Genomic DNA, 15,600 nt, shown 5'->3' with positions numbered 1-15,600 from the left:
TTAATTTCATTTTCGATTTTATGATAATGATAGCAAATTATTTCATGTGCTTTCAAAGAAGACGACACCATATATTCTTTTTATCTTGTATCCTACAATATTCGACTCGTGTACTATTGACGAAGAATTGAAATACACTGTACAATAACTGATAACTAAGGGCAACTCTAGGATGTCGGATTCAATAACTGTAAATGGTTTAAATCACTGCCTTATATGTAAAAGCTTAACAATATTAGGTGCATAAGAAAGTTTTTAATCACGTTTGATATTGTTTAGATGCGACAAATACTTTCTTATTGGATTTTTGCTAATCACATGAATAAATTATTAATTACTTTAAACTTTTCACCTATATTAAAAGTTGAAAACCATCTTGAAAATCTATTAGTTACTAACTTTTTTGTAGGAAAAAATTTACATGAATATCAAGAACTCCTTATTGTTATTACATAAAAGATGTAACTAACTACTTATAAGTACGTACTTGTCATGCCCCGAACCCCGGACACGCGCATGTCCCTCGGTGGTCGACTAAATTGCAACATTCCCAAAACGCGTCGCCGACCCTTTCTATTTTATACACATGTGGAAGTGAAATTTAAACATATACCCTAACAACAACAAACATAGAATAGAAAAACATGACACTCAATTTTCACTCTTTATATACAAGCCAAGATGGTCCTACAAGTCTGTACACTAAAGGTCTATCCCGAAAGAACTACCGAACAATCTATACTCCGGATCCCTTCGACTTTGGCTTGGGATCCTCCACGACACCCTCCGATATCTCTAGACTAAGGACCTAAAAAAATGTAAACCACGACGGGGTGAGAATAAATCTCAGTGAGTCAACACGCTAAACTCCGATTAGGACTAGAATTCACTCAGAGGCATCTTAAACGTGTACCACTCAGAACTTATCTCGCCTCATCACCTTCCTGCACATTAGTACACCTCATAAACACTTATGCATACAGTAAATGCATTCAAGAACTGGAACACATCATATCACTCATCAAACAATTCACAAAAGTCTCGATTATAAGGTCAAATCATTATGACACGTCTCATTCCGTGCCACACAATTTCGCCTTATAATCAGACGTGGATAACTCATATTGGTGGTTCAATCCACACTCGATATTTACTCTCAAGGCGTGAATGATAACCATTCTGGCTAGATATTGATTTCTGGAAGAAAATTAGATTTTTCTATTTCTATTTCTAGACGAGTTTCTGAGCAAAAAAAAATATGTTTGATAACGATACAAAATTTCTATTTTAGAAATAGAAATTCGTTTGATAACAATATAAAATTTCTATTTCTTAAAACAAAATTTTCCTTTTGGAGCAAGTGAGATGTCTATTCTTACAAATTTCGTATGCTTATGAACCCATTGACCCAAATACAAAGTAAGAGTTTTTTTTTTTTTTTTTTGGTAAAGTCTCCCTTTTTTGAAAAAAAAAAATACAAAGTAAGAGTTGTTATATCAAATTTTCTAAATTTTCACACAAAATTCTTTAGCATCCACCTAGATAAGCAATTGCAGTCAAACAATATACTTATCAATAGTCTCCATACAATAGAAAAAAAAGATCCATATATATTACTTTTCAGCATGATAGAAGGTTGAACCTTCTCATGCAAATATTATAATCTCCTTCATGCTAGTGTGTCACGTTGGTCGCCGCTACGGTTTACGATATCGAGCAATCGTTTTAGAAAGAAACACAAAGAAGTGTATTGGGCAATTTGCGGCAAATTTTACAAAATCAGCGAATTTTATGAAGTGTAATAGAGCTTGTCATAAAGGACCACTACAAATATGGGAAATCCTCAAGTACAACATCACATTACAAGAATTGAGATAGGAATCATCAAACACAGTATCACATTACAAAAGCAAAGATTGGAAATCCCCAAATACAAAATAATAGAAATACATTACAAAAGTTGAAAAAACGATTTCATGGAATCTCCGGCATATTATGATCCATTGCCATCTTATCGGCAATAATTTTTTTTAAGCATATTCATCTCAGTTTCTTCCTCGATCGATGTATCCCCTATAACCTCATCTTGTGTAGGTTCAAATGAGTACTTTGAATCTCCATAAAAGAAAAAGTTTCTATCCCTCCTGTCTTGATCACGAATGTATATGGATAGCACAACATGCAATTACAACATGTGCTTACTTTCGAATTGCAAATGTAGGCATGTGTTTCAAAATAAAGAAGCGATTCTTTAATGCCGCAAATGATCTCTCAATGACATTCCTTAGCGAAGAATGCCTATAGTTGAATAATTCTCTTGCTGTTCTTGGTTGTCTTGCTCTACCTCTATAATCATTTAGATGATACCGTTCACGTCTAAAAGGAGTTAATAATCCTGGAATTGATACATAACTAGAATCTACAACATAGTATTTGCCTATAAGAAGGTATTCATATATTAGTCGTGATTTGTAAATACAATACAATCTTAAAGAAAATTGATAATTCTAGAACAAGTAAATACCTAGTGGTGGTCGAGGAAATTCCAAGCGAGGAGTCTCGAGTGCTAATGATAGCACCCATCAATCATTGGCAGATCCTTCCCAACCAGCATACACAAAAGTAAATTTCATATCAAACGAACATACACACATTACATTTTGAGTGGTAATTTCTTTTCTGCCTCTAAATGGAATTTGCTTCGACACAGGAATAGAAGCATGAACATGAGTACCATCAATAGTGCCCACACAATCCTGTCGTTTTATCAAAGACTAGTGTTATATAAAATTAACAACAAAATAAAACCGATATTGTAAATGAATGTAAGAAAATCCTACATTGAAGTAAAGTTTATGGTTGAGATCCATAAGAATCTCATTTGAGACCACATCAAAAGAATGTGGTATGATAATCTTTTTTGCAAGTTCGAGAACTGCTTTCAACACTATAGTGAAGTATTTGCTAATAGTTTGTCCCGAACGTTGGAATCTCTCGCATAAATTTCTATTTGAGTTCTTGTGACAAATCATAAATAAGAATATCCTAATTTGTTCATCTACCTTTATATATCGACTATTTTCCAGCCAACCTCTTACCTTCATCAAATCACAAAGGTTGAGAAAGACGTGTCTCTCCATTAAAAAAAAAATCATATATTCTATCTTAATGTCCTTGAAAAACCTCCCTCATCCATTCGGATCCTGACAATATGCTATCCTTAATAGGTTCTCTCGAGTGCATAGACATATCCACCGCAACCATGCACAACTATGCTATCACAATATCATTATCAAAATCATCAATGTCTAGTTCAACCGATTCACCTGTTGCTACTTGATCACTATACATGCTACTTTCATCCCCCTCCATATTACCTATGCCATCACATAAAAAAAGAAGATAAACACAATATATAAGTAATGAATCTAATAATAATCAACAATAGTCATAAAGTTTTCATAATTGCATCATAAAAAAAGATCAAAGTATCTTAAATACATAAGTCATAGAATGAAATTAAATAAAATATATAAATCCATAGCATATTGATCAACATTTGTTTAAAGAGATTCAAGAAATCCACGTATTCTTTCAGGTAGAGATATGATGAAAGCCTCTCTCCAAGTGACATTAAGGCATGATTGGTTCACAACTTCGTTGTAAAAATTCTGCTATAAATTAGGCATGCCATTTAGGACGGCAACCACGGTTGCTATGAAGTAGGGGTTTACAGTTGATGGGGCATCTGAGGTCACAGAGCCACTTGTTGATTGACCAGTCCTGATTTTAATCATTTCTTGAATGGCTTTGTAAGTGTCACTAACATCATATATGTTACTCTTCCTCCTCTTAGAATTTGGAGTCCCATCCTGCTTGTGTTTCTTACGATCTGAGATAGTAGTCGTATCAAGTATGAAGACTTCATCATCAATATGCTGTTCATCAAATTCCTTTGGATCACCTACTACATAACCACTACCACCATCACCATCACCATCGTCACCACCATTATCATCTCTCTCCGAGGACACTATCACTTCTTTTGCATTTCCTATTGCATACTCCCCAGTAGCATATGTATCACTAAACACGATACACAAATCAAGATACTGAGGAAACCCATCATTTTTTAATTTAGCCCATTCGCTATTATTCTAGAATTTATACAATAATGACATATGTCAGCAACATAATCAAAGCTTCCAATACAATATAAACAAAATGACCCAGGTAAATTGATACCTTGACATGAGACTCCCACACACTTTGATCCTCCACAGCAACCTTATTGTTTATATTATCCCATCCAAATCCAAATTGTGACAAAAGTTTCTTGAAACTACGATACTGTCTCTTCAGTTTGTTGACCCTGTTCTTCAACTGAACTATACTAAAGTTGAGTCTCGTCCGTTTATTGAATTCGGCATGTATGTTATTCCATCATGCTTTGTTGTAGGTAGAAGTGGTGCGATTTCCCTTTTTTTTACTTATGTTACCAACAAACTTACAAGCTCATTGGTCAAAGGCTCAGTCCACTTTGCCATACAAACCTCTTTTTCGGAAGCTATTTAACCTTAACTAGTTGAGCATCAAATGAGCCATATCAATTGGTATACTAGTTCAAGCGCATAGACTTTGATGTCGATATCACATCAATATAATGTTCTATGACTATCAATAAAACAAAATGCACAAAGAAAATTAAAAGAGAATCATCCACATATAAAATTTTACAAGCAACCATATATTGTAAGCAAAAAGAACATTCTCACCAACCAATGCCTTAGCTATTTGCTCATAATAACCAGCAGTGAACATTCCCACTAAAAATTAATTCATTCGCCTATATCATCGGCATTCTAAAGAGATAGACTTGAAATATGGAGATGTCAAATAATCCATCACACAAATATAACAAAATACAACAGCCACACAGAAGTTTTGTTTAACGAAATAAACAAGAACTAGTTCAAAGATGTTGAGTAATGCATACACTCATATAAAAATGCAGCATTTAATACAGTAGGGCCTCTAGAATTTACAAATGAGGGAGAGATGAGGGAGAGTCAAAGCTAACCAATGGACGAGACGACGTCGAGGAGATGAGGAGAGGGCATTGCGCGGCGTTGCTGATGTCAAGTCGTGGGGCAGTGGCAGCTTCTGGTGAGACGAAGCAGAGTAGGAGCGGCTCAGGTGTCGGTGCTCGGGATCTATTGCAGAGGGCTTCTGGTGTCAGCGTGGTGGAGTAGGGACTGAGCTTCAGATGCTAGGCGGTCTGGCGTCGTAGGGGAACGAGCGGCGAGGGTGCAGGCGCGAGATTTGCTGCCGAGGGGTGCTCGGACGACAAGCGAGGATAGTGGGTTGCAATGAGGGGGCAGATTCGCGAGTAGCTCGTCGCGGATTCGCAAGCTATCCAGTGGAGGAGACGACTTTGATGAGATGATGAGAGGCAATGTCGAGGAGATGAGGAGAGGTAGAGCTAACCAGTGAAGGAGACGATGTCAAGGAGATGAGGAGAGGGCGTCACATAGCATTGCTGATGTCAGGTTGCGGGGCGATGGTAGCTTCTAGTGAGACGGAGCAGAGTAGGAGTGGCTCAGGCGTCTGTGCTCGGGATCTGCTGCAGAGGGCTTCTGGCATCAGCGCGGTGGAGTAGCGACTGAGCTTCAAATGCTGGGCGGTCTGGCATCGCAGGGGAGCAAGCGGCGGGGGTGCAGGCACGAGATATGTTGCTGAAGGATGCTTGAACGACAAGCTGGTATAGTGGGTCGCGGCGAGGGGGCGGATTTGCCACTAGCTCGTCGCAGATTCGCAAGCTATTCAGTGGAGGAGACGATGTTGATGAGATGAGAGGCAGAGCTAACTAGTGGAGGAGATGACATCGAGGAGATGAGGAGAGGGCGTCGCGCGGCGTTGCTGATGTTAGGTCGCGGGGTGGTGGCAACTTCTGATGAGACGGAGCAGAGGAGGAGATGTCAAATAATCCATCACACAAATATAACAAACTACAACAGCCACACAGAAGTTTCGTTTAACGAAATAAACAAGAACTAGTTCAAAGATGTTGAGCAATGCATACACTCATATAAAACTGCAGCATTTAATCTAGTAGGGCCCATAGAATTTACAAATGAGGGAGAGATGAGGGAGAGGCAAAGCTAACCAATGAAGGAGACGACGTCGAGGAGATGAGGAGAGGGCATCGCGCGGCGTTGCTGATGTTAAGTCGCGGGGTAGTGGCAGCTTCTGGTGAGATGGAGTAGAGCAGGAGCGGCTCAAGCGTCGGTGCTTGGGATCTGCTGCAGAGGGCTTCTAGCATCAACGCCGTGGAGCAAGGACCGAGCTTCAAATGTTGGGCGGTCTAGCGTTGCAAGGGAATGAGCGGCGGGGGTGCAGGCGCGAGATCTACTGCCGAGGGGTGCTCAAACGACAAGCGGGGACAATGGATCGTGGCGAGGGGGCGGATTCGCGAGCAACTCATCGTAGATTCGCAAGCTATCCAATGGAAGAGACGACGTTGATGAGATGAGGAGAGGCAATGTCGAGGAGATGAGGAGAGGCAGAGATAACCAGTGGAGGAGACGACGTCGAGGAGATGAGGAGAGGGTGTCACGCGGTGTTGCTGATGTCAAGTCGCGGGGCGGTGTTAGCTTCTGGTGAGATGGAGTAGAGCAGGAGCGGCTTAGGCGTCGGTGCTTGGGATCTGCTGTAGAGGGCTTCTGGCGTCAGCGTGGTGGAGCAAGGACCGAGCTTCAGATGCTGGGCAGTCTGGAGTCGCAGGGGAACGAGCGGCGGGGGTGCAAGCGCAAGATCTGTTACTGAGGGGTGCTCGAACAACAAGCTGGGACAGTGGGTCGTGGTGAGGGGGTGGATTTGCCAGCAGCTTGTTGCGGATTCGCAAGCTATCCAGTGGAGGAGACGACGTCGATGAGATGAGGAGAGGCAATGTTGAGGAGATGGGGAGAGGTAGAGCTAACCAGTAAAGGAGACAACGTCGAGGAGATGAGGAGATAGTGTCGCGCGACGTTGCTGATGTCAAGTCGCGGGGTGGTGGTAGCTTCTGGTGAGACGGAGCAGAGTAGGAGCGGCTTAAGCGTCGGTGCTCGGGATCTACTGCAGAGGGCTTCTGGCGTCATCGCGGTGGAGCAAGGATCGAGCTTCAGATGGTGGGCGATCTAACGTCGCAGGGGAATGAGCGACGGGGGTGCAGGCACGAGATCTGCTGCTGAGGGGTGCTCGGACAACAAGCGGGGATAGTGGGTCATGGCGAGGGGGCAGATTTGCGAGCAGTTTGTCGCGGATTCACAAGCTATCCAGTGGAGGAGACGACGTCGATGAGATGAGGAGAGGCAATGTCGAGTAGATGAGGAGAGGCAAAGCTAACTAGTGGAGGAGACGACGTCGAGGAGATGAGGAAAGGGCGTCGCGTGGCGTTGTTGATGTCAGGTCGCGGGGCGGTGGCAGCTTCTGGTGAGATGGAGCAGAGCAGGAGCGGCTTAGGCGTCGGTGCTCGGGATCTGCTGCAGAGGGCTTCTGGCGTTAGCGCGGTGGAGCAGGGACCAAGCTTCAAATGATGGGTGGTCTGGCGTCGCAGGGGAACGAGTGGTGGGGATGTAGGCGCGATATCTGTTATCGGGGGTGCTAAGACGACAAGCTAGTGGGTCACAACGAGGGGGCGAATTTGCGAGCAGCTCATCGCGAATTCGCAAGCTATCTAGTGGAGGAGACGACGCTGATGAGATGACGAGAGTCAAAGCTAACCAGTGGAGGAAACGATGTCAAGGAGATGAGGTGAGGGCATTGCGCGGCGTTGCTGATGTTAGGTTGCGGGGCGGTGGCAACTTCTGGTGAGACGAAGCAGAGCAGGAGCGGCTCAAGCGTCGGTGTTCGGGATCTGCTGTAGAGGGCTTCTAATGTCAGCACGGTGGAGCAGGGACCGACCTTCGATGCTTGGGTGGTTTGGCGTCGTAGGGAATAAGCGGCGGGGTGTAAGTGCGAGATTTGCTGCCGAGGGGTGCTCGGATGACAAACGGGGACAGTGGATCGCGGCAAGGGGGTGGATTTGCGAGCAGCTGATGCCAGACATCGATGAGATGAGAAGAGGCAAAGAGAGTCCAATGGAGGAGACGATCTGAGCGTCCAGTGGAGGAGACGACATCGAGGAGATGAGGAGAGGCAGAGGAGGAGGAGGAGGAGGAGGAGGAGGAGGCAGAGACGTCGTAGAGGAGATGAGGAAGTCACCAAAATTAGGGTTTAGAGAGTTTTGTGGGAGAAATTATTTATGATTTCTATTCCAGAATCAGAGAAATAGAAAATTTCTACTTCTGATTTCTATTCCAAACCTATTTATGGAATAGAAATCTATTTCAAAAATAGAAAAACGGAATAAGTTTATCAAATAGATTTCTATTCTAGGAACAAGTCTGGAATAGAAAAATTGTTTTTGGAACAGAAATAAGTGGTTGTCATGCACCCCCTCAATATCCCAACTCTATAATCAAACTCAAGATTCTAGAGGTGACCCCCACGAAGTTCTGTTATCGTGTGGCACTTAGTCCCTAACCACAATCAACAATAGTACAAGGTTCTAGAGGTGGTTCCCACGAAATTTTGCTATCGTGTAGTACTTAGCCCCTGACTATGCAAGATAGTAGTGCAAAGCTCTAGAGGTGGCTCCCATGTGACTCAATTCACCATGTAACACTTAGCTCTTGACTACATTAAGCAACGGTACAAGATTCTAAAGGTGGCTCACATGTGACTCAAGTCACCATGTAGCACTTAGCCCTTTGCTTGCTCACAACTCATTCAGTTTCCTCAACACAACGCATGTGATTGCCTCCACATATCACCTCATCTTTCAATAGTCATCTATTGCCATGACCACAAACAATCACCATAGCACAATCATTCACATCTCATCATGCCCAAGTTCCAAACATATCACAGGTCAACCACATCACCAAATATGCAATTTCTAGTAAGCAAAGCATCGAGAACAATCACAAACTACTACCAGTCCTAACCGGCAGAATGGTCCATTCGCACATCTCCAAGTTTAAATCAAGAAACTTAATCAAACGAGTTCGGAAAATTTCCAAATTTAAATATGTTGTAAAGAACACATAAAAAAATATTTTTTTTTATGACACCTTAACCCAGACCCTTCTAGATTAAGCCAAATAAATCACTCAATCCAGTACAAAAATTGGGTTCATTTCTAGAAAGTATGTTTTCCAAAATTAGTTTGGTTCAAAGTCCAAAACATGTCCGTTTGATTTGAAATTTGACTATGAGGTGAAAAACAACTTTCATGAAGGAACCCTTTCAAAATTCGAATCCTAAGAGTTGATAAAAATCCATATAATCCCAAAAGGTCGCCAATTCCAGCAAAAATAGAGGTTCAGTTTTCAAATAACGAAGCTGAAATCTCATTCTTTTTAAATCCCTAAAATCTTGAAAAAAAATACATGTCATAGCTAAGGATGTCTAAAATATTTTTCAAGAAGAAATCAACCTCAAAATATTAACATGTTTCGATCCACAAAAATGGCAAATGGCGAGGGTCCAGAAACCAAATCTGAGGAAAATTCACTAAATTAGACTAATCCATCCTCATTAGTGCTAATTTCACCAATTAGATTAACACGAATCTATATTAAGGCTAATCTAACCTAATTATATTAGCACTAATCTATCTTAGGACTAATTTCACTTAGTACTAATTTAACTAATCTAACCTCCTAAGTGCAATTAACAATCTAATCAAGGATTAGGGATTTAACTCACCGGATTAGAAAATAAACGGGTTTATAGCAACGGTGGTGCGATGTCGGTGAGATCCCGTGTCTACGGTGGCTCCAAGGGAGGCCCGAAAGAGGTTGGAAACGGTCCCGCAAGCCACACGGTTACTGCTGGAATTCCGCTTTGTTCAATTCCGTTTCGAGGGGACCAAGCTGCTGGGTTCGATTGCTGGGCTCGAGCTGAGTGGCGGATAGAGGTGCAACTGGGCCGGCGAGTTGGTGGTGCTGCTGGACCTGTGGGCTCGTGGTTGTGCTGGAAGCGAGATGGGTGGCGGGCGATTGCTGCTGGTCGAAGGATGTGTGGCTGGTGAAGTGGTGGTGAGCTGGGCCGGTTGGATTGTTGGCGTGAAGGGCTATTGGTGTGGAAGTGGGTGGACGTGCAGCAGCCAAGGAGAAGATGGGATGATGCCGAGGATGGGCATGTGGTAGCAAAAGAAGTAAAGCTGGAGGTGGAGGATGAATTGCTAGCGTTGGTGGAGGGGTAGGCATGAGTGGAGTTGGTGGTTAAACAGTGTGCTGGTGATAAGGCGATGAGTGGTCGTGGAGCGGTGGTGGTATGTGACAAACACTAAGAGGCAACCGCTTTGAGGGGAAATGAAGTAAAAAGGGAGGAGGAGAAATAGAGAAGGAGATGGGCGGTGGTTCTGCAGAGGGTGGGGCGCACGCAAGAGGGGGAGGAGAGAGGGGAAGCCAAATAGTCAAGGAAAAATATCAATTTCATGATTAGCAAGCCACAAAAGTCTTCATGCTTAATGTCAATGCTCCCTCCAATGGAAATTTAGTCCCAAATCCACAAATTAAACCATTTTTGGGCTGCAAATTCTCACTTTTCCACTTGGTCCGAATTTTACTTTTATTTTCCGATTTGTCTGAAATCGATTTTTCCGCAAAATCTCAAACTCGACGGAATTTCCCTGAAAGATGAGATGATGTCCTAAAAATGAATCGTGACACGCTCGAACATTCGATTCCCGAAACTGAATTCAATTTTGTGGTTAAAATCGACCGGATGCAATTTTAGTCCAACCCAACTTACTGAGTAGTTTTTAGGGATTTTACCATGGTTATATCTCTTAACGGCTTCACCTAATAGGTTAGTTAACTCATGAGTGATCAGCTAAGAGAAAAAAGATCATAAGCACGTCGGTGAGAAGCCCATTTTACTTTACGGGATGTCACAATACTATTAGCAATATAATAAATACAGAAAAGAAGTAACTTTATGTAATTACATACTTACTTTTGCATATTATAAAAGTTATTTACTATGTAGATAAGTCTTTTTTTTTTTTTTTTTTTGTGTGTTCGAAACTATGTAGATATTAGCTACAAGGATGACCACTTTTATACAGTAAAAAAATGATTTTTCCTCTTGGAAAAATCATAAAAGAATATATGATCAGAATCTTTTAGATACGTATAAACTTGCTTTTTCAATGTACCAAGGCGCAAATTATAGAGTGAAAAGTAATTGTTCGTGAAATTATAAATGAATTAATGTGTTAAATAAGTAATATAATGATAAGAGAGGATATCATCCTATAAAGATTGATAATCAATAAACAAATTAAATATTAAAAATGGACTAATTATAAAATTTATCTAACATATCAAAAAAGAATTGAGGATGAGTTAAAATTATTAAATGTAGAAATAAAGTTTCAATATTAAATGTAGTAAATCAATTAAATAAATGTATTAGAGCATTCAATTTCACCATAACCACTAAATATGATTTTTAAATTATTACGCATATAAGAACAAATCACACATGTGATAGCAAATCTACACAATTTATCAATCCACCATATCTTTAGGTGAATTTCAATATATATAAGTACATTAAAATATATGAACATTTTTGGTTTACAATAAATCTGTTGGACTATCTTATCATCAAAAGCTACACAAATAACATGGTACATCTCTATCCAAATTTAATTTATGGTTATATATGATAAGAAGTAATTATATTTTATCACTTCTCAGTCTCAAACATATATATCAGTGGCCAGCCAACTTACATGAATGAAATTACTTGCAAAACATAAACATTATGAAATTTATATCATCATAGTCGAACTACATCATAGTCCTAACAAAAAAAATTAGAACATAATAGAAAAAGAAATGAACAGATAAATTAAACGCAATATCTTGAATCAAGGAAAAAGAATATTATTACCACTTTCGTCTTCTCTTCAAAATGTTTGAAAAACTCTTTGAACAATGAAAACCGATATAAAAATAAAAATCTAGTCTCCTTAAGCTCTCAATGTTCTCCTATTTATAGGATACATCCAAGAATCATATCTCAAGGCAATCACTTACTTTTCAAATAAAATTGGGGAATAAATCAGAGAATCCCTTATTTGATATCCACCTTCCAATTCTTTTCGATAAAATTAGGAAATAAATTGCAAAATCCCTAATTTGATATTCATTTTCCAACACTTTTTGATTTGAAATCTTGAATCACTAAATTCTTCATTTCCTTCTTTTTATCATTTTTTCCTTATTTTCTTCATATCTCATTATGCTGTATAAATAAGGAAAATCTGAATAAACAGAAGGAAATCCAAATATTTTATTATAAATATTGCATTATTTGTTATCTAAAATATGTAAAATAACTCTGTTTTTGTAATCGGTGGACTTATTTCAATGAACTTTTTCAATATAAATAGTTACAAAATCTAAAAATAATATTATGCGTTTAGTGTTGGATGGCTAATATGTGTTTTGAATTTAGTTTTGTAATCGTTTTTTTTTTCACATGTCAATCATTTTTTACATAAAAATAAAAATAATAAAATTTTACAAAAATATTATAATATTATTAAAAATATCCACGTTAGTGCTGGTTATACCATTGCTTGGTGTCCATGTCCACAATTTTATCAAAATTAGTTGAATAAACTCAATTAGCATAATGTAAAATTGTTTATGACTTAATTAGTAAAATTGAAAGTTTTACAATTGAATTGATAAAAGTACAATAAATTTATAACTTTATGGACAATTTTATCCATTACGTGCAATTCGTCCAACCACTAAGTCCAAAAATTAATGTCAATTCCTTGTGAACTACGTTTGACCCTTATGTCGATATTCACTATGAGAGAAAATGGTGTCGTCAACGTTGAGTTTGTCCATACATAAAACCAAGGTTCTCTCCAGAAAGTTACTGAATCGACATTAACTAATATTGAAAAAAAAAAAATCGATTTTTCGTCTTCATGCGAAGCAACAAGTCAGAAAGATTGAAAATGACTCTTTGTTAATTACATTAATCATCGCCATTTATAAACGAGAGCGCTTCACTCTCAGAAGCAATTTCAGTTGCTTCCCATCACCACGGCGAGTATTCTGATGCTTTATAATCTTTCATTAGTGATAGATCAGAGGATTGCTTCTCTCTAGCCTTATGCCGATGAAGAACGTTTTTTCGTACTGCGATGCTATGAAAGATCTAAAATTTTTCATCGATGATCTGAGTACTGTCTCGAGTGTGTTTATATATAAATATATAGTGGTAGTTCATAACTTCCATGTAGTATGTTTGAGATTAATCATCATTTGAACTAGAGCTTAGTTGCTTGATTTAGCTCTCTACTCACAACCATTTAACCGATTTTCTAGCAAATATCAAGATGACAAGCTCTGCAATCAGGAATTGGGTTTTCTTTGCACTCTCTTCAATTTGGTTTTCTTTAGCAAGAAGCTACGTGCACACATACGCCGGTGATGACCTCATATTTGCCGAAGTTAATTCCTTGAACTCCATCGCTAATTGGCTTCCCTTCAGCTACTATAGTGTCCCATACTGCAAGCCCATGGGTGGGATCCGAGAACGTGTTGGCAATGTCGGCGCCGCTCTCATGGGAGACCAAATCGTCAACTCTCCATACCGGTTCCGAGGGAATATCAACAAGTCCATCTACCTCTGCACCACTGATCCCCTGAGCGAGCATGAGGCTAGGCTCTTGAAGCAGCGCATTCGTCATTTGTACCAAGTGAACATGATGCTCGATGGTTTGCCGGCAGCAAGGTATGTCAGGCACACTCAATGGACCGGCTTCCCAATTGGATTTGTACTACCGTGCAGCGATGATGTTTACATCATTAATCATCTTAAGTTCACAGTCTTGGTGAATGAACACAGAAGCCGCGGCTACGACATAATGGATTTTGACACACCATCGGTCCCTAAGGTTTATGAACCGGCACCGCTGTTTGAGATTGTGGGCTTCACTGTGGTTCCATGCAGTGTTAAACATGACCAGGAATACATGAAAAGGCTCAAAATGTACGACAACATAGATTCAATGGAATGTCCCTCCGATCTCGAGACATTGCAGGTTGTGAGAGAGAACGAGAGGATATCCTTCACTTATTAGGCTCAGTTTGTGAAGAGCGATATCCACGGGCAATCTCGTTGGGACATTTATTGAAAGCAGAGATATTCGCGAATCCTTTGGTTCTCGGTACTCCATTCTCTGATGACCATCCTTCTCTTTACCGGTATCGTCTTCGTGATATTCCTGAAGACAATATCTAGGGAATTCGCAAAACATCAGGGACTTGATAAGCAGGCCAAAGCACAGACCGATGAGGACCCTTCGGGTTGGAACTTCTTGCCAACGATGCATTCAGGGAGCCGAATCACTTAAGGCTTCTCAGTGTGATGGTTGGAACTGGGGTCCAAATCACACTGACCAGATTTGTGACTTAACTATCGCAGCCTTCTGCTACTTGACACCTGATGCTCGAGGATTGATACTGACTGTCTAATCTTTTTCGGGAATCGTCAGCGGGTACACTGGCGTGCGGATGTGGAGAACGCTGAAAGGAAATATTGATGGTTGGAAGTCAGTTTCGTGGTCGATCACATTTTACTTTCCAGGAATCGTCCTAATCGTACACACGGCGCTCAACCTCATAATGTGGGTCAACCATAGCACCGCCGCTATTTCCATCTCCACGTATGTCACCATTCTATTGTACTGGTTCTGCATTTCAGCGCCAGTCACCCTCTTTGGAGGACTCCTGGCGACCTGGGCCGAGGCTATCCAATATCCTGTGAAAACCAATCACATTCCCAGGGAAATCCTGGCTTGGACACTCCCCTCGGGCTCTTAGTTCTTGGTGCTGGGATGATCCCGTTTGGCACACTCTTTACTGAACTCGCCTTCTTTCTGAGTAGCATATGGGTTGGTAGGTTCTACACCACCATGTCGGGGACCCTCTGCGTTTGTCTTCTGTCCCTTGTTATTCTCTGTGCTGAAACTTCCTTAATCGTTACTTATCGCAATCTACAAGCTGAGGACTGGAAATGGTGGTGGAAGTCTTTCTGTGCTTCCGGTTCGGCTTCCGTCTTTGTGTTCATGTACTGCATCAGTTACTTGGTTTCTGACCCGTACAGTTTGAGCGGGCCTCCATCAGTCACAGTTTATGTCGGTTACTCACTCATCATGGCAATAGCAGTCGACTTTTTCCGAATTTTGTCCATTGCTTGAGCTCCTTGCTTTGGGAAATGCTGACATCACCTCGATCAATATAGGAACATCCTACTTTATTATGTATTGCCTTGCCTTTGTCATGTTTCAGTGTCGAATAAGCACGTAAGTAGCTATTAATGTTTCCAAGTGATGTATTCCCATCTATTGCACACATTTCCACTTCCATTGCTGTATCATCCGACGATCAAGTATGGAGCTTTACTATTAACAGTCTTCTTTGATCTGAAGGCGCCAATTAGTAGCTCCGCAGGAATGGCATCATCAAATACCCT

At 40.5% G+C, this 15,600-nt stretch overlaps 1 long non-coding RNA gene and 1 pseudogene across 5 annotated transcripts; one reads left to right on the top strand and one right to left on the bottom strand.

Annotated features, from left to right (window-relative positions):
• Positions 1–745: 745 nt before the first annotated feature.
• LOC108959149 lies at positions 746–10,400 on the bottom strand. Of its 5 annotated transcripts, none has more exons than XR_005549316.1 (4): positions 6,167–8,260; positions 5,081–5,950; positions 2,525–3,377; positions 746–944 (listed from the first exon to the last, which is right to left on the bottom strand). It is a non-coding gene; the product is annotated as an uncharacterized LOC108959149 (long non-coding RNA). The 5 variants fall into 5 exon arrangements; XR_005549318.1 differs by lacking the exon at positions 746–944 and having other exon boundaries at positions 1,861–2,756; positions 3,327–3,377; XR_001986690.2 differs by lacking the exon at positions 746–944 and having other exon boundaries at positions 1,861–3,377; positions 5,081–5,412; positions 5,488–5,950.
• Positions 10,401–13,642: 3,242 nt separating this feature from the next.
• On the top strand, positions 13,643–15,325 carry LOC120295403 (annotated as a pseudogene).
• Positions 15,326–15,600: the final 275 nt, after the last annotated feature.

This window comes from Eucalyptus grandis, chromosome 1 (genome assembly GCF_016545825.1).
Source record: "Eucalyptus grandis isolate ANBG69807.140 chromosome 1, ASM1654582v1, whole genome shotgun sequence".
Classification (NCBI taxonomy): domain Eukaryota; kingdom Viridiplantae; phylum Streptophyta; class Magnoliopsida; order Myrtales; family Myrtaceae; genus Eucalyptus; species Eucalyptus grandis.
This window is presented reverse-complemented; position numbering and strand designations above follow the sequence as displayed.